Source organism: Zootoca vivipara, chromosome 6 (assembly GCF_965207765.1).
Source record: "Zootoca vivipara chromosome 6, rZooViv2.hap1.1, whole genome shotgun sequence".
In the NCBI taxonomy this organism is placed as follows: Eukaryota; Metazoa; Chordata; class Lepidosauria; order Squamata; family Lacertidae; genus Zootoca; species Zootoca vivipara.
Genome location: NC_142589.1, coordinates 87,627,369 through 87,649,741, shown reverse-complemented (window position 1 = coordinate 87,649,741; position 22,373 = coordinate 87,627,369). Strand labels below are relative to the sequence as shown.

General features: G+C 47.6%; 1 protein-coding gene across 5 annotated transcripts in view; it reads right to left on the bottom strand.

Moving 5' to 3' along the window:
- PTPRS (protein tyrosine phosphatase receptor type S) overlaps positions 1-22,373 on the bottom strand; it is a 282,909-nt gene that overhangs the window by 220,412 nt on the left and 40,124 nt on the right. For 4 of the 5 annotated variants that reach the window (XM_060275383.2, XM_035118880.3, XM_035118881.3 and 1 more), the window contains exon 1: positions 4,647-4,874. The gene's annotated coding sequence lies outside the window, so the exon portion shown is untranslated. Of the gene's footprint in view, positions 1-4,646; positions 4,875-22,373 lie in introns of those variants that run through there. The other variant, XM_088672957.1, reaches the window with a different exon arrangement.

The following is a 22,373-nucleotide window of genomic DNA, read 5'->3' as shown; positions in this document are numbered from 1 at the left end:
TGCTCCAATTTTTAATGCAGGGGGAAAGATGTGTTTCAGCTCTCCAGGGTTTGAGAACTCTTACATCCGATTTTGTTTTGATTTTTTTTAAAAAAGAGGAAAAAGAGGGAGAGTCAGTCATCACTTTATCGCTGTAAGACGGTGGGGGTGGGGAATAAATATATCGCTTCCTCCCTGGAGACCGATGCACAGCTTTCTTATTTTTCTCTTTCCAAATGGGCGAGAGATTGTCTACGTGTTTTTTCAAAAAATGAATAGATTGAAGGTGGTTTGAAGCAAAACGAGCGCAAGAGGCAAACGCTCAGATCACGCTGACACATTTTGAACAAACTAAATTAACTCTTATATAAAGATTCCGCTTTCCCCTCCCACACCCTCCCACAATCTCTGCCCCCCCCCCAGTCGCTTCCCCACAAGCACCAAACAGCACCGGATTTATAAATATCAAGCCATTGCAGCAGCAGCAACAAAAAAATTCTACATCTGATGAACGTTATTTTCACAGACCGCCGAATGATATGTCTGCGGGTGGGCTAAATGGAAAAAATAGTGTACTCAGATGAACTATCTTCGGTGCGGATCTTAAGATTCGTGATTACGCCCATTTCCTGTTGGGGCATCTGGCTGGCCACTGCGAGAATAGGATGATGGACTCAGCGGGCCCCCCCTCTGGCCTGACCCAGAAGCCAGGCTCTTTTCTTATGTTCTTAAGACTCCTAGATAGTTCAGCGGCAACTATCCGCAATGGCTAACTGCCGAGACAGTGAGGCTTCTGAAGACCAGCCGCTGGGAACTGCAGAAGGGGGAGAGTGCTCTTGGAGTTTGCGTCATCCATGGGTGTTTCCCACAGGTGTCTGGTGAGAAGGATGCTGAAGAAGGTGAGCCTTTGGCCTGATCCAGCACTTAGCCTCTCCTTCTTCACGTGATTCCTCCTCTAGAGGTCCGGAGGGTGGCAACATCAGAACAGGGCCTTTTCTGCAGTGGCTCCCCGTTATTAATTTATTTCTGTTCTCATTTTGTATTACAGTGCCACCTCGACTTACGAACGACCCGACAACCGAATTTTTCGACTTACGAATGGGGCAAATGGCCGCGTGCTTACGAATGTCTCGACATCCGAAAGGAAACCGCAGCGGTTTTAGATAGGGATTTTTCGACTTACGAATTTTTAGATAGGGTTGCTTCGACTTACGTTTTTTTTCCGTTTCCAATGCATTCCTATGGGAAACCGCATTTCCAATGGCGCTTTTCAACCTACGAAGGCGCCTTCGGAACAGATTAAATTTGTAAGTCGAGGCACCACTGCTTTATGCTGTGAACCGCTCCATGATGTTTGGGTGAAGGGCGGTATATAAATTTAATTAATAATAATAATGGCACTTGCATTAAAAATATTTTTAAGAGGAAGAGGGAAGACTGATCAATAACGCGCACCATTTGTAAACCGATCAGGTAGACGTTAACTGTCCGTACATGTACATACCCACACACAAAATTTTATACGCACAACTTTTTCTCTTTCCAAAACCTTCCGCACCAGCTCACTAAGCTGCTTGTGAAACTCCACTTCAGTTTCGAAATTGATTTGCCATGAAATCTGCCAGCTTTCTGCCAGCAGCCTTGCAGGCTGGGGCCAGTGCCAGCTGCGATCCAAAACATCTGGAGGGCACTGCACTAGCAAAGGCTGCAAAATCGGGTTGACACTGTTGCGTTCATTCGCTTACTGCATTTGTATCCCACAATTCTCTCTCTCTCCGAGGAGCTCCCTTTCTTCACAACAACCCTGTGAGGTAGGTCAGGCCCAGAATTACAGTGACTGACTCCAAAGTGAGCTTCATGGCTGAGCGGGGATTTGAACCCTGCTCTCCCGGGTGCAACACTCTAACCACTACACCAAGCTGGCTTTCTCGTTTCAAGAAATTGAAAACTCAGAGGTGAGCCTGCAAATCAGTCAGAATCGAAAAGGACCTTGAATATATAAGGTGCAATTTTTGCTTCACACCAACAGAAGACCTGTTTTGCCCCGAAACCAGATATGCAATGCCGCGTCCGGAGATATTGGAACTACCCAGCTCGGAGGAGTGCTTCACACAAACACACACTCTCATTTCCAGGTGCAAACCAACTTTAAACAACCTGAAGTATGAACACCACACAGGTGGTAACCAGGTATTGCGGAGATTACCAAGGGGGTCGGGGGAAGATATGTACGTAAATCTAGGTTAGGGTTGGGGGTGGGACGACCATGTAAACCACTTTGAGCTCCCCTTGTGGGGGGGGGAGGTGGGATCTAAATGCAACAGATAAATAAGAAAAATAAATAGCAGCACTCAGAGCAGATCCACTGAAATCAACTGAGAGCAGCCCAAGGGGCAAGGCAAACTTCAGCCCACAAGCTCCAAATGGGTCCACTTTCAAGTAACACTTGGATGCATGCAATGCGCCGTTGCTTTTAAGCTGAGTTTTCTCCTGTGGTTGAATAGTTGGGAAACATACCATGGGGGAGAGAAAGTGTAAAAAATGATGATAATAATAAAGGGTAGGGTTTTGCTTTGCTTTTTGCAGAGAAAGAGGGCGAAAAGATGGCTTCTTAATTGGCAGCACCTTTCACTCACGCTGATTCGCCAGCCCAGATGTTCCTCGCTCTGACAGACAGCAGCAACAACAAACCCCCACGCACATCACAGGGCCAAACGGCCCTTAGAGCGCGTACTACAATAACACTGTCCACATTTGCCAGTGCTAAAATATTTGCTGCTGCAGGGTCTTTGGAGAGGAGATGGGGATCCGAAATCTGTATTAAAGGAGCAGAAATCTCTTTTTATTGAGCCCTAATCGTTTGCTCCTAATCATCAAGACCCAAACTTGGAAAAATGTACACACACACACACAAACAGTGTGCTTGCAACTCACCCCCCCCACCCCACCTTTCAATCAGACTGGTTTAAATACTATAGTGTTTTTAAATCTATCACATGGTGTTTCTTTCTGCGTTTCCCCCCCCCCAATTTCTCCCCTCTCCATTGGCCATCCTTTGTTCATTAAGGATCTAGGAGGGGATTGAGACAAGGTGGGGGGTGGGGGGAAGGGAGACTGAGAATAGTAAGCAAACAGCTCACCCACCCACCCTTAAAAATATATATGTAGCAAATTCTTGGAAATTTATTTTACCCCCTCTGCTGAATTCCTCCTTTTAAACTAGCCAACCCTCGGTTAAATTAGGGGGATGCCGTTTGCCAAAGTTCTGCTGAGGAGCTTATTCTGTGCACTTGAACATTTCGTAAGCAACATTCATCAGTTTATGAACAGCTGGATTATTTTATTTATTTTTAAAGTGGTGTTGGGTGGCTGGGGAGGGGGTGGGTAAAGGAGGAGGAGGGATCAGAATCCAGCTTTTAACATGCTTCAGAAAACAACAACTTTGGGAAGTTTTCGCCTCCTAAATTTCGCTCCTTGTTGTGAATCAGACAAAAGACTGGGAGTCGGGATACAGTATACGGTATCTCTATAGGGCAATTGTGGGGCTGCTCAGAGAAAAGAAAACCCCAAAAACATCTCCCTCAACACACACTCATAATAAAACACACACCCCACCCGCAATCCTGCAGAAAATTCTTCTTTTTTGTTAAGTTTTTTTTTATTTTCAGAACTTTCCTGACCTCGCTTCCTAAAACACAACAGATTCTACATGCAATAGGATGAAGAGGGGTGTGCGTGTCTTTTTTCCTTCAGTCTCTCGCCCTCCCACCAACGCCCCCCCTAAAAAAAACCACCCGAAAGTTAACTTTGCGGAAACCGCAAGTTGTTTGCTTGAAAGTTAAGAAGCAGAAGCCAGAAGAACAGAAACTGGAGAAGTGATTTATCTGCCTTATAGTCCGGCCTGCTGCAGAGTGAGACCCACAGAAAGCGACAAGCATGGAGAAACTGTTAGTTTCAGTGGTTTCTTTCACTTGGCATAGAACCAGAGGGTTTTTAAAGAAATAAATGCGCACACATATGAATTGATGTAGGGACGCAGAGAGGACATTTCCAGGCTGAAGCCTTCTAAAGTGGAAATAGCCCAGTTCTCCCCCCCCCCAAAAAAGATGCATTTCAAACCCTCAGAGGCGTAGGAGTTTATCCAAACTGCTGTCTCCAAATGCCAGGAACCAGAACAAAAGGCGCAAGTGGTCTCTCCAAAGCGAATGGAAGCGAGAGGATTCAAAAACGCCCTTCGAGGCCGCTGAGTGGCACATGCACCGTTAATTTTATTCTGTTTTTGGGGGGGAGCGGGGCTGGGTGGGTAAATGGGTCTGCAAAGAAAATAAAGGAAGCCAACTCTCTCCAATGCCCCCACCCTGGAAAAATGTGGGTGTGGGGGGGGGCTGGGGGAGGGAGATCTGTTTCTCCGCTGGCTCCTCTCAACCTCCAAAACAAAAGAGGGTAGCCATGGTGGAGAGGAGGTGTATCGTTGGGTTTTATTTTAATTTTAAAAATGGAGGGGGAAGGAGGGAGGGTAAGAGTTGAGGGCCGTTTGCGAGAAACAGGGCGAAAACATGCAATTTGACAGAATCTCAGAGCATCCGTTGCATCTGGGATTGGGCGAAGAAGCCAAACGATACAGAGATACATTGTTTTAAGTAAGGAAAAAAACATTCAGCACTCACCCTGCAAGTAAGCAACCTCTCCCCATCAATGCATGGCGGTGTCCCCTCCTTTAAAGCACCGGGCGTGGGGCGCGTTTTGAGGGAAAGTGGGGGCTCAGGAGTCCAGCGTCCTGGAGGAGCCCCCGTTCAGTTAATCCAAACTTGGAAAGTTTTGAGAGCTGGAGAGGGAGAGAGAGAAGGGAGGAGTGACTCCCTTGCCAGGCTCTGGGCGGTGGGAGGGGCTGGAGGGGGGCCCCACCGGAGAAGGGAATGGGGAGGAGCTGAGAAGCACGCAGCCCAGAGAGGAGGAATGAAAGGGGGGGGGCAACAGCGAGAGGGGAGAGAGAGAGGCCTTTTTCCCAGCACTCTGTTTTTTCCCATAGGAGACTTCCAAAAAGTTGCTTGCAAATGTGCATTTCTAGAAAGGGAGAAAAAGGCAAAAGAAACCCACACGGGCAGGTCTCCCAGAATCGTAGAGTTGGAAGGGGACCCCGTGGGGTCATCTAGTCCAACCCCCTGCAATGCAGAAATCTCAACTCAATCTCAACATGACAGATGGGCCTCTGCTTTAAAACCTCCAAGGTCGCTAGGTCCCTTGGGAGTCAAACAGCTCTTACTCACAGAAGGGGCACCCTCAGCCCCGGTTGGTCAGAGGGGACGGGGCTGCCCTCTGCACATGCCCAGGGACACTCTCGTGGGCCTTTTTGCAGTGAAACCCACCAAACACCACACAAAAAGGAGCATCACGGCACCTTAAGAGTTAGCAAACTCATTGTCCCCCTGCCCCCACTTTTGTGGCCTACGTAGTCGTGCCATGCGAAACTTGCTCTAGAACAAATATGGTCGTATTTTAAGATGCCGCCGGACTTTCGCTGCCTGGTTTTTTTACGTTGTTTTCCTCTACTCCCCATTTTACCCTCGCAACAACAGCCCTGGGAGGTAGGCTAAGATGAGAGGGTCAAGCTTCACAGCCGAGTGGGTATTCGAACCCTGGTCTCCCAGGTCCTAGCCCAGGCTTCTTCAACCTCGGCCCTCCAGATGTTTTGAGACTACAATTCCCATCATCCCTGACCACTGGGCCTGCTAGCTAGGGATCACGGGAGTTGTAGGCCAGAAACATCTGGAGGGCCAAGGTTGAGGAAGCCTGTCCTAGCCCAACACAATAACCACTGGCTCTCGTATGCCCAGAGGGTGTACAATATATATATATATATTTGTTGGGGCTTCAGAATTAGAAGCAGGAAGCCCTGATTATTATTTTATTTTTAAAAAGAGAGTCACCTTAGATGCAATTGTGCATCTCTCGTCTGGTCAACGCGATGCTCTCCAGATGTTCTTGGACTCCCAACTCCCACCATGACAATGGGAATATGCGGTCCAGCAATATCTGGGGAGAACCACCCTTGGGTGGCCTGCAAGTTTCATGCTAGAACTATGGGCATATTAAGGTCGCAGCATCCAAAATGAGAAGACCTGTACCGTTTTCAACTGCCTTAGGGGAGGCAAGGGGTGGGGTGGGGTGGGCAGAGCTGGACTCCCGCCCCCTGAAGGCTACCCCCCAGCATAGTGTCTCCCTGAAACTAGCAAGACCCAAGTTTGAATCCAGTTGCCAGTTAACGCATGTTGCACGTCACATCTCTCCGCTGAGCCTACCTCGCAGGGCTATACGGTGGATCACAATGCAAATTTACACCCCTGTAAATTCTGTGGCGAGACTAGAGTCTTGTTGACTTTTACGAAATAAGTCTCCACTCCAAAAGGGCTTAAAAGCACTGCCTGGATTGGTGAAGCCAGCTAGGGCCTCAAGGGAGTTGAGAATCTCTGCAGTTTTTAAACCAGGAAAGTGAAGGGGAAGTTTGGGGAACACAAATGTAGATAATACGCTCCCCTCCAGACAAACACACATACACACACACACACAGTGAGAGAGAGAGAAGAGAGAGAGAGAGAGAGAGAGAGAGAGAGAGAGAGAGAGAGAGAGAGAGAGAGAGAAACACATAAAGCTTCAAAGGGAATCTTCCGAAGCGTAGAAGGAATGTTAAGTTTTTCCGCACCACAGCTGTCTGAAGTGGCTAAGATTTCCAAGTTCGCCCCCAAGTCGCATTTTTTCCCCAAGGCTGCAGGGTACTGCAGATAAAACGCTGGCATTTGTATTTATCCCACGCTCCTTCCATACGCTGTTTGTTGCTATTGCTTTTTTTTTTTAATGGATCAAAGGGCCTTTTGGAGCAGAAGCATTTCATACTTCTAGCCCCTATGATAACGGAAATAAACCCTGCAGTGTTTAGTAAGCCAAGGGGTTGCCTTTGCCACCTTCTCAGTGTGCATTTGGTCACCGTCCTCCACCGGGCTTTAGGGTGGGGTATATAGCTGATCCCTGCTCTTATAATGTTGCCCTCACAACACCCCTGTAGTGTAGGTCATGCTGTGTGCCTGACTGCAGATCACCCGGAGGCTGAGTGATGTTTCAAACCTGTGTCCCCCTAGTCTCTTAACCACTGCACCTTGCTGGGCTGCGAGGTTTTGAAAGGAATTACAGGGAGCTGCCTTCTATAGACTACCTCTGTATTGCCTACACTGACCGGCAGCAGCTCTCCAGGGTTTCAGGCAGGGGAGTCTCTCCCAGCCCCTACCTGGAGATGCTGGCCATCCTATTTGAGACCTTCTAAATGCATGGGGCTGTTCTGCTCCTGGGCTACGGCCCTCCCACTAAAAACACACACACAAAAAAACTCCCTAAGGTTCCAGTCCTCATTGTTCTGATTTCAATAGGAGCAGAGGAAGCTGCTAGCGACAAAGGTAAGAGCTGTTTCCTTGTTCTGCTGGATCTCTCAGCGGCTTTTGACACCATCGACCATAACATCCTTCTGGACCGTCTAGAGGGCTTGGGAGCTGGGGGCACTGTTATACAGTGATTCCGCTCCTTCCTTCTGGGCCGTGTTCAGAAAGTGGTGGTGGGGGATGAGTGCTTAGACCCCTGGGCTCTCACTTGTGGGGCGCCCTAGGGTTCTGTCCTCTCCCCCATGCTTTTCAACATCTACATGCAGCCGCTGGGAGAGATCATCAGGGGGTTTGGGCTGGGTGTTCATCAGTATGCGGATGATACCCAGCTCTAACTCTCTTTCAAATCAGGACCAGTGAAGGCGGTGAAGGTCCTGTGTGAGTGTCTGGAGGCGGTTGGAGGATGGATGGCTGATAACAGATTGAGGTTGAATCCCGACAAGACAGAAGTACTGTTTTGGGGGGACAGGAGGTGGGCAGGTGTGAAGGACTCCCTGGTCCTGAATGGGGTAACTAATCCAGAATGCGGCAGTCTCTGGTTTAGACTTACGAAACTCCCTTTTTCCGACCGCCGCTAAATGGCTTTTGTCAAAACAAGGTGATGGCATAGAAACCCTGGTGAAATGACTGGGTGGGTTTTCACTTACTTGTTTAATAAAATTATATAGGACTTAATGTTAACATTAAGCGAGGAGGAATTAAAGAACCTTTTAATGAGGGTGAAAGAGGAGAGCGCAAAATATGGTCTGAAGCTCAACATCAAAAAAACCAAGATCATGGCCACTGGTCCCATCACCTCCTGGCAAATAGAAGGGGAAGAAATGGAGGCAGTGAGAGATTTTACTTTCTTGGGCTCCTTGATCACTGCAGATGGTGACAGCAGTCACGAAATTAAAAGACGCCTGCTTCTTGGGAGAAAAGCAATGACAAACCTAGACAGCATCTTAAAAAGCAGAGACATCACCTTGCCGACAAAGGTCCGTATAGTTAAAGCTATGGTTTTCCCAGTAGTGATGTATGGAAGTGAGAGCTGGACCATCAAGAAGGCTGATCGCCGAAGAATGGATGCTTTTGAATTATGGTGCTGGAGGAGACTCTTGAGAGTCCCATGGACTGCAAGAAGATCAAACCTATCCATTCTGAAGGAAATCAGCCCTGAGTGCTCACTGGAAGGACAGATCGTGAAGCTGAGGCTCCAATACTTTGGCCACCTCACGAGAAGAGAAGAATCCTTGGAAAAGACCCTGATGTTGGGAAAGATTGAGGGCACTAGGAGAAGGGGACGACAGAGGACAAGATGGTTGGACAGTGTTCTTGAAGCTACGAACATGAGTTTGACCAAACTGCGGGAGGCAGTGCAAGACAGGAGTGCCTGGCGTGCTATGGTCCATGGGGTCACGAAGAGTCGGACACGACTAAACGACTAAACAACAACAATGTTAACATTCCAAACTGCTTTTTGTATATATACACACAAACACACACACACACATACACACACACGGTGGCTGGGGGTGGCCGCTGAGACCATATAACACCGGTCCTGAAAGACCTACATTGGCTCCCAGTACATTTCCGAGCACAATTCAAACTGTTGGTGCTGACCTTTAAAGCCCTAAACGGCCTCGGTCCAGTATACGTGAAGGAGCGTCTCCACCCCCATCGTTCTGCCCAAACACTGAGCTCCAGTGTCGAGGGCCTTCTGGAGGTTCCCTCACTGCGAGAAGCCAAGTTACAGGGAACCAGGCAGAGGGCCTTCTCGGTAGTGGCACCCGCCCTGTGGAACGCCCTCCCACCAGATGTCAAAGAGGAAAACAACTACCAGACCTTTAGAAGGCATCTCAAGTCAGCCCTGTTTAGGGAAGCTTTTAATGTTTGATGGATTTCTGTATTTTAATATTTTGTTGGAAGCTGCACAGAGTGACTGGGGGAACCTGTCCAAATGAGCAGGGTATAAATAATAAGTTGTCGTTGTTGTTATCCAAGTCAGGCCACTCACTGGTCCATCTAGCTCAGTATGACTAAATATTGACTGAGACACTGAATATTTCCCAGGCCTACCTGGAGATGCCAGGAATTGAACCTGGGACCTTCGGCATGCAGAGCAGGTGTCCTATTGCTAAGCTGCGGCCATCTGATATTTTAAGGACCCTGACCAGAAACTCAGATATAAAAGCTAATCACCAAATGGCACCTTAAGTCTAGGTTACGGTCACCACAATGGAATGTCAAGGCGACATACTATTATTATTATTATTATTATTATTATTATTATTATTATTATTATTGCAATGAGGTTGATTTATTATCATGATCATTATATCATTTCTATACTGCTTAATATTTTAAAAGGGGGGGGGGGAGGAAATCTCAAAGCGGTTTCCAACACACTGGAACATCCAATCAAACAATCTATCAATCCAGAATAAAACAGATTCAAGCTCCAAGGAAAATATTTCAGATCCTCTGGCTAATACCCCAGAGGACAGGATCGCACTTCAAAATGACCTTAACAGATTAGACAACTGGGCCAAAGCAAACAAGATGAATTTTAAAAAGGAGAAATGTAAGGTACTACACTTGGGCAAAAAAATGAAAGGCACAAATACAGGATGGGTGACACCTGGCTTGAGAGCAGTACATGTGAAAAGGATCTAGGAGTCTTGGTAGACCACAAACTTGACATGAGTCAGCAGTGTGATGCAGCAGCTGAAAAAGCCAATGCAATTCTGGGCTGCATCAATAGGAGTATAGCATCTAGATCAAGGGAAGTAATAGTACCACTGTATTCTGCTCTGGTCAGACCTCACCTGGAGTACTGTGTCCAGTTCTGGGCACCACAGTTCAAGAAGGATCCTGACAAGCTGGAACGTGTCCAGAGGAGGGCAACCAAAATGGTCAAAGGCCTGGAAACGATGCCTTATGAGGAACGGCTTAGGGAGCTGGGTATGTTTTGCCTGGAGAAGAGAAGGTTAAGGGGGGATATGATAGCCATGTTCAAATATATGAAAGGATGTCATATGGAGGAGGGAGAAAGATTGTTTTCTGCTGCTCCAGAGAAGCGGACACGGAGCAATGGATTCAAACTTCAAGAAAGAAGATTCCACCTAAACATTAGGAAGAACTTCCTGACAGTAAGAGCTGTTCGGCAGTGGAGTTTGCTACCAAGGAGTGTGGTGGAGTCTCCTTCTTTGGAGGTCTTTAAGCAGAGGCTTGACAGGCATATGTCAGGAATGCTTTGATGGTGTTTCCTGCCTGGCAGGGGGTTGGACTGGATGGCCCTCGTGGTCTCTTCCAACTCTATGATTCTATGATTCTATTCTATGATTCTATCATAGTGTCAGACTAGGACCTGGGAGATGAGGGTTCAAATCCCCACTCAGTCAGGAAGCTGATGGGGTGACCTTTTAGCCTACCTCTCAGGGTCGTGGTACAGTAGGGATTAACTGAGGGTGGGGGTGAACCATGTACTCCTTGGAGGAAAAGGTGGGAGATAAATGCAATAAATAAGCTCTTCTGCGTATCTGCTTAAGAAAGCTGGAGGGGCCAGCGAGATGGAGATGTCAGTCGCCAGCCTGAGCATCCAGGGATCTCCACGGGGTCGCAGTTGGACCTGTACCCATCTCTAAACACGCCTGGTGAATTTCTGGCGCTTGTCTGGAAGGCCCCAGTTTCCTCCTTCCCTACTGGGGCTAGTTCAGTGGTTCTCAAACTCTTTTCTTTGGGTCACAGCTTTGGAACAAAAAAAATCTGCTCGAGCCACACCAGATTTCTTTATCGGTAAGAAATGCATTGGAAAACAAAATGAAACGACTCCTAGCAGCGCTTGATTTATAGCATAGAACACAACTGCTTTATGATTGTGGGGACATCCAGAAAGTATAAAACAATGCAGAGGAATAATTCCCAAAATATAATTATAAACAACCGCTAGGATTGTCCTCCGTGTCGCTTGATGCTCTTGCTCTCGTCTTGAAAAGGTATCTATCCATATTCTGCAAATAAAACAAATTACCTTGATACTATACTATACTATACTATACTATACTACTGTATACTGAAATATTTAAATGTTTATCTGCGTGTGTTTGAATCTTCCTGCTACACTTACCAGTGTGGAACACCTGGAGGGTGGATCTGCTCCAGCGGTGAGCCAAACAGAACCACCATGTTCAGAGGGGCAAGATTTCGGCAAAATATCTGGGGTGATGTCTTAACAGTAAAGATCTGCTTTGACACTGAAACAGGTTCCCTTGAGAGGTGATCTGCTTCGCCGGAAATCTTCGAAGCAGAAGCTGGTAGCCCCCTCCTGTTGTGCACACTGTGGCTGCAAGAATTCAGAGCAGGAGACTAGAGGACCTCAAAAGACCCATGCCAACACAAAAACACCCAGCAATTTGGTTATTCTCTGCTAGGAGGTTAGCAAAGGGAGGGGGGGGGTCAAAGTGGCAAGAGACAAAGAAAGCCTGTTTCGCAGTCCAGTGGAAAAATGATGAGTACAACTGCCCAGGCTCTTGGAGAATACTAGAGTTTGGCACTCCTGTCTCTCCCGGCTGAAGTCACACGTGACGGATCTCCACATTGCCATTTGGGAGTGTGCTGGCTGTGCTCAGAGGGAGCCATGCTTTTCTGAACACCTGTTGCTGGAAATCACGGGAGGGGAGAGGGCTCTCGTGCCCGGGTGCCAAATGGCTCCTTGAACCAAGGTTACAGTCGCCAAAGCGGAATGTCTAGTTGCCATTTGGGAGAGCGAGAAAAGTCTCATTTTCAAAATGACGGGCTGACTGTGATTGGTTCGCAGTTAAACATCTGGCTAATTCAGAGGACAACCTTGAGCTAGGTTTAAGAGCTTTGAGAGAACGTAAAAAAGCAAAGTGACTTGATCCAGGGAGGCTTCACATATATCTCGGCCTGTTCCGACCGCGTTTTATCAATGGTGACGTGGACCATTCATAACATAAGAATATTCTTCACAACTGTGAGCAGGGCAGTGGGGGAAACGAAGACAAGCGACAACAATTAATTATAACGCTGCTCACTGCTCCTGCTCAGCCTGCACAGAAAAAGCATTTTGGATTCATTCCGATTGTGCAGATAAAGTATACCGGTAACAGATAGAAATCTACAGGATGTGTGAGAAGATGGTCGAGATCCAATTATCCCCAAGCATGCACCTCTGGGTGGCAGAGATACCTTCTATTGCCCGGGCATCTTTGCTTGGCCACAAATGGCATATAGCCAGGAGTGAAATGCGCCTGGCGCCTGGCTAATTTCGAAGACTGCTTGGCTGGCAGTGTGAGAACAGTGGTCTGCCGAACCAGATCAGAACTGAAAAGAGCCAGGTTCGCGCCCCAACTGCAGGCCCACCCCCGAGGCAACTCAGATGGATGCAGAAAGCACAAGAAAAACCCAATCAGCAAAAAAAGAGAGAAGTGCTGCGATATCAAAAGCAGTAACAGCCGATAACAGACACACACAAACACACACACACCCTGAACAGCGGAAGTCTCAGGGGGCTGTCTGGCTCCAGGAAGATTAGAAACCAGGTACCCTCTGGGGACCCAGGTGGCGCTGTGGTTAAACCACTGAGCCTAGGGCTTGCTGATCAGAAGGTCGGCGGTTCGAATCCCTGTGACGGGGTGAGCTCCCGTTGCTCGGTCCCAGCTCCTGCCAACCTAGCAGTTCGAAAGCACATCAAAATGCAAGTAGATAAATAGGAACCGCTATATCCGGGAAGGTAAACGGCGTTTCCATGTGCTGCTCTGGTTTGCCAGAATAGGCTTTGTCATGCTGGCCACATGACCTGGAAGCTGTACGCCAGCTCCCTCGGCCAATAATGCGAGATGAGCGCGCAACCCCAGAGTCGGTCACGACTGGACCTAATGGTCAGGGGTCCCTTTACCTTTACCTTTACCCTCTAGGGAGGAGATTCCACAGCTGGGGCACCACCTAGGGGAAGATCCCTTCTTTTCACTGTCAACCTCAGATTAGGGAGGCACTCAGGCAGGGATCTCTGTCGGGAGGTCAGAAGATAAGCAGGCGGTGATACGGAAGGAGGCAATCTTAGGGAGATGGGAAGCAAGCTTCTAGTCCCCTTGACTCTGAATAAAGAGCTGATTTAAAATACATTGGAACACAGGAAGCTGCCTCTGGGCTCATTCAGATTCCTTTTGTGTCTGAACTTTAAAGTGCCGTATCGGGGGTGAGTGGCCCCAGAATTTCCCCTGCGGAAACCTGCTATTTACCGCTGAATTGGAGGAGGCAGCAAGCCATAGTAAACCCGAATTCCTGAAAGTGGAAGGGAAAAACAAGAAAAAGAAGCAGCACTCTGACATTGGACCAGGAAAGCGTGGGACACAGATAGGCCCTTATGCCAAGTTAGAGCATTGGTCCATCTAGCTCAGTATTGCCCACACAGGCTGGCAGCAGCTCTCCAGGATTGCTGGCAGGAGCCTCTCCCAAACTTAAATGGAGATGCCAGAGATCGAACAAGGGACCTTCTACATGCAAGTCAGATGTTCTACCAAGGAATTATGGCCCTTTCCCTCCCCGTCCCCCAGCTCACAGGTGAGCAGAAGGGCTTATTTATCGCGTTTTTCTCCCACCTTTTTCTCCAAGGACTGCACAAGGGTTCACGCTTTGAGATTGTTTCTTTAATATATAAAGCGGTATAGAAATGAAATGAAATGATGATAAAAATAATCATAATCCCATCACAAAAGGCGCCTAGAGACATTCCATTGTGGCGACCGTAACCCAGGTTTAAGGAGTGAAAGGTTGTTTTCTGCTGCTCCAGAGAAGCGGACACAGAGCAATGGATTCAAACTACAAGAAAGAAGAGTCCACCTAAAAATCAGGAAGAACTTCCTGACAGTTGTTTTCTGCTGCTCCAGAGAAGCGGACACAGAGCAATGTGTCCGGGCAACCAAAATGGTCAAAGGCCTGGAAACGGTGCCTTATGAGGAATGGCTTAGGGAGCTGGGTATGTTTAGCCTGGAGAAGAGAAGGTTAAGGGGTGATATGATAACCATGTTCAAATATATCAAAGGATGTCATGTAGAGGAGGGAGAAACGTTGTTTTCTGCTGCTCCAGAGAAGCGGACACGGAGCAATGGATTCAAACTTCAAGAAATAAGATTCCACCTAAACATTAGGAAGAACTTCCTGACAGTAAGAGCTGTTCGGCAGTGGAATTTGCTGCCAAGAAGTGTGGTGGAGTCTCCTTCTTTGGAGATCTTTAAGCAGAGGCTTGACAGGCATATGTCAAGAATGCTTTGATGGTGTTTCCTGCTTGGCAGGGGGTTGGACTAGATGGCCCTTGTGGTCTCTTCCAACTCTAGGATTCTATGATTCTATGAGTTTCTAACGCTGGAAAAATCCCCTAGTCCCTTAAATACAGAGCACAGCAAACCAACTGCGCGAGAGACAGACAGACAGACAGACAGGAGAGGTATGCCCCTCCATCCCCAGCCAGCGGCCCGAGAGCCCCACACCCACGCAGGCAACATCGACCCAGCTATTTATTCCTGGTGCCCCCTTAAGTCACACAATCTGCTTCTCTAATGCAGTGAATCCAGGCAGGGAGCTGGGCAGATTCCCACCTCGTTGAGACCAGATTAAAAGCAGATGATCCCAGCTTTGCGGCAACCTCATTCCAGGGGAGGGTCGGAGGTTACGCAAGAAAGAGGAGAGGAGGGGGTCCAGGGCGGCAGGGGAACGGGGGACGAACAGCCATGATCCTGGGGGACCTTTTGGGGAATATCTCCATTTTGATCGTTTTTTGTACCCTATCCAGAGAGAGAGAGAGAGAGAGAGAGAGAGAGAGAGAGAGAGAGAGAGAGAGAGATTCTTTCTTTCCAATTCTCTCTCTCAAGTCTGCACGACTCGCTCTGCCAGGTCCCTGCATCCTGGCGCCCTCCAGATATCCCTGAACTACAGTTCCCAACAGCAAGAACTACAGTTCCCACTAGCATGGAGGCACATCGCAGCAGCTTGTGGGGTGGTAGTGGGAAAGCTGGCCAACCTCTGCTTGAAAAGAAAGGGGGGGATGCTCAGAAACACATCGTGCTTGCAGCACTTTGCTCCCTGGTCCATGAACATTCCTGCGTCACCGTCCTAACAACACACACACACAATTATATTCTCTTTCAAGCACCCCAAACATTATGAGCAGAGAAAGCTGTCCTACACAGAATCAGGTCGTTTTGGCCCATCAAACCCACTGCTGCCTGCACTGACTGGCAGCAGCTCTCCAGACCGTGGGCTGATCTAGTTCAGTACGGTCTTCTCTGACAGGTAACAGCACTCTGGATTTTAAGGCAGGGCTCTCTCCCAGTCCTACGTGGAGATGCCCCTCGGGGGGGGGGGGGCTGAACCCGGAACCTATTGACTCCAGGCAAGTTCTCGACCTGTAAGGCTTTCAAGCTTCCCTTAAAAAACAACAGTGCAAGACTCCGGTGCTCATGTTTGTGTGACTAAAGGACAGGTTGGAACAGGGGCATAAAAACGTGCCTTGTACAGTGGTCCCTCGACTTATGAACTTAATCCGTTCTGAATGCACATTCCTAGGTCGAAAAGCTCGTAAGTCGAAACGTGGCTTCCCATAGCAAAAAAAAATTCGGAAAAATTTGTAAGTCGAGGAAACCGCATTAAAAAATTTGTAAGTCGAGGAAACCGCATTTTAAACCGCCAATGTAGATGTAGAAAAATTCGTAAGCGTGCAGCCATTTGTCCCGTTCGTAAGTCGAAACCTGCGGATGTAGAGTCATTCGTAAGTCGAGGGACCACTGTATAGAGTCAGGCTGCTGGCCTATCTATATCACTATTGTCAATGTTGGCTGGCAGGAGCTCTCCAGGGTTTCGGACAGCCTCTCCCTTAATAATAAAGCAAGTTTCTAGACCTCGTGGGTCTGAACGAAAGTGCATTGCAGTAGTCCAGCCTGCAGGTCACCAATGCATTGAGTTAGAGACTAGGCTGTCCCGGTCCACAAACAGTTGTGGCTTTTTTACCAGGCAAAGCTTGCAAGAGGCGTTTTCTAGCCTGTAGCATTTCCTAAGTATTTCCACAGTATGTTGCAATAATTGAACCTAGCTGCTAATGAAAGAAATCTGGCTTTCTCGGAAATGGGTTTCTACAAACCCCAACTACGGCCAAAGGGGTCGCATTGATGAACTGGAAGGCAAGGTCCTCCTTCGACGCGATTCCCTTTAATCAAGGGATTGACAGCATGAGAACACTTGCAACGTACAAACCGATTGCCTATGGATGTAGACTTTGTTTGGACAAATATATTGATATCTGGAAAAGGGTTTATACAGAATGTAGTGAGTTATTAGTAACCATATATTATTAGGATAATATCACCTATATCTATATAATAATCTATAGAAACGAAATCAACTTTACTAAATGCATCACACTGTACTTTTGGCATGTTTTTTTCTATCTCTTTCCCCCCTCTTTTTCCACGTTCTTCTCTTTACCTTTTATCACAGAATTCCTTTAAGAACGGAAATCTTTCAGTAAAACGTCAATGAGAATAGCAAAAGATATGGCCCTCTTTAATCAATGGATTGAAGACATGACAGAACTCACAACATATGGATTGCTTATAGGCGCAGACTTTGTCTGGATAAATATATTGACACCTGGTTAGTTTATCAACAATCATATACTGGTATGCAACAGGACAATTTGTTGTTGTTTAGTCGTTAGGTCATGTCCGACTCTTCGTGACCCCATGGACCATAGCATGCCAGGCACTCCTGTCTTGCACTGCCTCCCGCAGTTTGGTCAAACTCATGTTCGTAGCTTCGAGAACACTGTCCAACCATCTCGTTCTCTGTCGTCCCCTTCTCCTAGTACTTATATACCTATATAATAATGTGTGGAAGTGTAACTGATTGCATTTAGTCTGCTACAGTATATCTTTTATTTCTTTTTATTCCACTTTTCATTCTTCTAATTTTTTTCTTTGCACCTTTCCCCTTTCATTTTATTTTGTGCAACAAAAATTTTCTTAAGTGGTACCTTGGAAGTCGAAAGGAATCCTTTCCAGAAGTCCGTTCGACTTCCAAAACGTTCAGAAACCAAAGCGCGGCTTCTGATTGTGGCAGCCCTTCAGATATTTGAAGATGGCTATCATATCTCCTCTCGGTCTCCTCTTTTCCAAGATAAGCATACCCAGCTCCTTCAAGCACTCCTCATAGTGCTTGCTCCTCTGCATACGTTCCAGCTTGTCAATACCTTTTTTAAACTAGGTTACCCAGAACTGAACACAGAACTTCAGCTGTGGTCTAACCAAGGGCAGAATAGAATAGTACCATGATTTCCCTTGAACTGGACACTAGACTTTTGTTGTTGCAGCCTAGACCAGCATTAACTTTTTTTTTTTGCTGCTGCATCACCTTGTTGGCTCATATTCAGCTTGTGGTCCACCAACACCCCTACCTACATAGACCCTTTTCACATGTAAGCCAGGTGTCCCCCATCTTATATTTCTGCAGCTGGCTCTAAGTGCAGAACCTTCCATTTGCCCCTACTGAAATTCATTTTGTTAGCTTGGGGCCAGTTCTCCAATCTTTGAATGTCATCTTGAATCAGGATTCTGCCTTCTGCGGCATTAGCTACCCTCTGGTGATGTCAGGTGACTGGCTGGTCCTACCTGTAGAAGGACACTTCAAAACGGAGTGTGTGTCTCCCCCCCCCCTTTCTGCAAAGGAGCAAGAGCGAGCTCACTTTAAGCTCCTCGACCTTCCTTTGTAGACATATGGGTCACTGCCCCACGCCTGACATTCACATAGGATATCGTGTGGGGCAGGGCACGGTTTGCAAGGAATACCTTGTGGGCTGTTTTAAAGGCCTTAGAAATAGACTGTATTTTATTGGTGAGAATCCAGAGTCCTATCCGATATATTGATTAATTTTTATCAGATAGTAGTTTAAATTGTTGTTTTAAGTTGGGTATTGCTGAATCGTGTGGCCTGTTTTAAATGTATATTGTTTTGGTCCAAGTCGATGGAATTGTTTGATATTGTTCTAATATGGGCCAATGGCCGAAATAAAATTACCTACCTACCTCGTGGGCTGAACTGGGGACCCCAATTTTGCCCCAGGCCATACCCACTGTAGCTGTACCTGGCACTGAGGAGGGAGGTGGACTGCATGACCTCTGGAGGTCCCTCCCAACTCTCTGAGCATCCAAACGACAGGCAGCACTGTTAAAAGCACCAGAAAACCCGCTGTACTTTCAACCTCCTGCATTTGCGCTTATCTCCTTTTTTTTTTTTTAATTAAGCCGAGCGGCGTTATTAGGCTTACATTACTTGCATAAAGGTTCATCAGATCCGTTTATCTCAGCAATCGAGCCCAAGTTATGAAATTTATTAAGAAAATTTTCTTCGCTACTATATTGAAAAAAAGTAGGATATAATTAATTCCCCAGGAAGAAAGCTTTTAAAAACTTTTTCTTAGCAAAAAAAAAAACTTTTTTAAAAAGTTTTTTCTCTTCCCCACCTATTTCTTTGATTGATTCGAGATCAATTGGATTTTAATTTTTTTTCCCATTCTGAACGCCAAGAATCAGACAGACATCCTCTGTAGAATTTGTACATGGTGTGAAAGATGGAAGGTGTGCAGAGGAGGGGAACCAGGATTATCAAGGGTCTGGAAACCAAGCCATATGAGGAACAGTTGAAGGAGTTGGGTATGTTCAGCCTGGTAAAGAGGAGGCAGAGGCGATATGAAAGCCATCTTCAAATACCTAAAGCAGGCATCCCCAAACTTTGGCCCTCTGGATGTTTTGGACTACAATTCCCATCATCCCTGACCACTGGTCCTGGTAGCTAGGGATCATGGGAGTTGTAGGCCAAAACATCTGGAGGGCCGCAGTTTGGGGATGCCTGATCTAAAGGGTTTTCCCATGGAAGATGGAGCAAAGCTTTTTCCCTCTCCTGCTCCGGAGGGCAGGACCCAAACTAATGGATTCAAATGAGACAAAAGGAGATTCCTGGCTCAAAATCAGGAAGAACTTTCTGACAAGAAGAGCAGCTCAACAGTGGAACCAAGGCCCTTGGAAGGTGATGGGCCTTCATTGGAGCTCTTAAAGCAGATGGTTTAGTTGAGATTCCTGCATTGCAGAAGGTTGGACTATCCGGCATGGCCAAACTTGGCCCTCCAGCTGTTTTGGGACTACAACTCCCACCATCCCTAGCTAACAGGACCAGTGGTCAGGGATGATGGGAATTGTAGTCTGAAAATATCTAGAGGGCCAGGTTTGGCCATTCTCTGGCACTAGTTGATCCTCAGAATCCCCACAACTCTCAAGATTTCCATCTATGGGCTAATTTGAGGCACCAGACAAACACCTTCCTCATCTTTGGCCTGTGGAGAAGACTCCCTCATCAGCCTGGCTTAAATTCATAGCCCCGACTAAGCTGCCCCTTCTGCAAACATCAGAAGCCCCCCCGTCTCAAAAATGCAAGGGACCTGGCTCAGGTGCTGAGCTTGCCCAATTCCGGTCAGTAGGAATTTGAAAGCGGGCAGATTTGAGAACGGGTATTTTTTCGTCAGAGGAGTGGCCAACAGGTGCTGATTAGGTACGGATTAAGAGGAAACCGTGGAAATTCGAAGCCCCTCTGGGACTTCCTGTGAAAGCTCCCCCCCCCCCCGATCCTAGATGTTTAACCTGGTTTTCTACCAAACTAAAAACCAAAAACTTTCGACTTCCACCGGACCTGCGCCCTTTCTCTTAAAAACCTTAAACCTGGCCTACGTGCAAACCGAGACTTTTAAAACCTCAAGCTACCCTGTAGTTTTAAGTTGTGACTTAACACTCTACCTTTGAAAAAACCAAACTCCTTTTCAACTGGTTGTGAACCGAACTGAAAGCCAAAAGACCTATCCTGAGCCCTTTAAACCTAAAAAAAACACGCCATGAAGCTTATGCAGAGCCTGAGCTAAAAGCCAACCCTTTATATCCCAAACTGACTTTCCCAACAATAGCTATATCAAGCACTATATGGAACCCTATATTCCTGTGGGGTGAGGTTACCCCCTCTCCAAAGATGGGACTTCAACTAGGTCTTCTGTGGCTTCCCTGCTAGAGAGAGGCAGAAAAACCACTCAGAATGATCAGCCTCTACATTTGGTTTTCAAATTAGTAATTATGCTGGGAAAACCATCATCTGAAAAGAAGAGGGAGGGAGGGAGAGAAAGGGGGGGGGGAGAACTCAGCACTAAAAACTATTCCCCAGCAGTGCCTGTTATCTGAACGCTTATTTAAATTTAATAAAACCTGCTACCAGAGCAGCAAAACAACACACACACACACACACACACACACACACACAATGGTTAAGCGTTGAAGCATGTTTATTTAATACGCTCCTTTCCTTTATTTAATACGCTCCTTTCCTTTGCCAGAAAAGGCCCAGTGCCATTACTGGCAACCCCACACATACAATGTCCCAGAGTTTATCTGCCCCCAGACAGAAAATGTGCAGCCAAGCAAGCACACAGCTCAAGAGGGTCTTTCTTTTTTTGGGGGGGTGCGCAATTTGCTGGCTCCCCTAAGAGCTGGGCCCAGGTCCCTCTAGGTCAAGGCACTAGCAGCCCCCCAACCTGGAGAAGATGCTTAACAAAATGCGTCCACCCCTGGGGAAGTTTCCTGATTGGCTCCTGCCCAGACTCTTCCCGATTGGCTGCCAGCCCTATATAAACAGGCAGGTCAGCCCAGAGTCCCGGACATTTTGTCCACGGCCGGCTGCCAAGAGACTCGCCGCTGGGTCCCGCTCAGTCCTTTTCCCCCGGAATAAAAGCCATCGCCGACGTCATCTCCTAAAAGCCCTCTCTGCAAAAAAGAGAGAGAGAGGACTGTTTACCCAATCCATATTTTGGGTGGCGTTATGCGGCGGCACGCTTGCGATAAAGATGCACACCCCAAGGGCCAGTTTGCACCAACGGCAAAGCGGAGGAGCTACAGGCCAACTTGGTCATTTCAAGGGGGGGGGGGAGGGACCAGCGTCAAAGCCAGATCTCCGGCATGCCGATTTGAAAGCGGCAAAACGGCCTCGAACTAAGCATTGCTTGTGCGGCACTCTTCAGGGGTGGTTGGGTGGTAATAACTCACACAGCGTCAGGGAATTTAATTCTTTATTCAAAGAAACAAGCAGGCCTAGTGAGCACAGCAACCCTTCCTGGTAGATCTTGCCGCAATGAGGAAGCTATGGGGACTGAAGGTCTCCCCCCAGCTGCCCAAGTCTCCTCCTCTCCGGTGCTTTCCCCCAAGCAATCTGAGACTGCGCCTGCATGCAGCAAACCTCTCCGCTGCCCTTTTCATGCCTTGCCTGGTTCTGGGAGATCAGGGGAGCTTGTCGCAGCAGGAGGGGGAGACAGCCATGCCTCTTCACCTGCTGGGCTCATCTCTGCCTCTTGGCCTCCCTCCTCTCCTGCTTCAGCTTCTGATTCTGGACTGCTCTCTGCCACAGACTCTCCCTTCTCACTAAGCCCTGTTACCTCTTCTGCTTCTGAAACCTTCTCCTGCCAATCTTCTCCCTCTGACCGCTCATCATTGTCCCACCACCACTTCCCAGGCTCTGAGCCTTCTTCCCTTGGGGATTCCCCAGCAGGTCCTTCTCACCAATCTTCTGCAACCAGCCAGTACATGACAGCACGGCAGCCATATTTTATCACTTGGTGCTAGCTACTGTGCAGTGTTGCTCATCAAGCAAGTGGACCGGCCCCCTGATGAAAAAGTATGCTGACCCCTGGAGGTTACCGTAGGAGATGGCAGCTATTTATTAAACCATTCGCTCCAATTTGTGATACAGGGAAGTTACACTACATCAGCAGAAGTCTCGTGTCCAGATCAAGGGAAGTCATAGTCCCTCTCTATTCTAACTTTGGAAAGACCCCACCTGGGGTCCCTGCGCCCAGATCTGGGCAGCACAATTTAAGGAGGATATTGA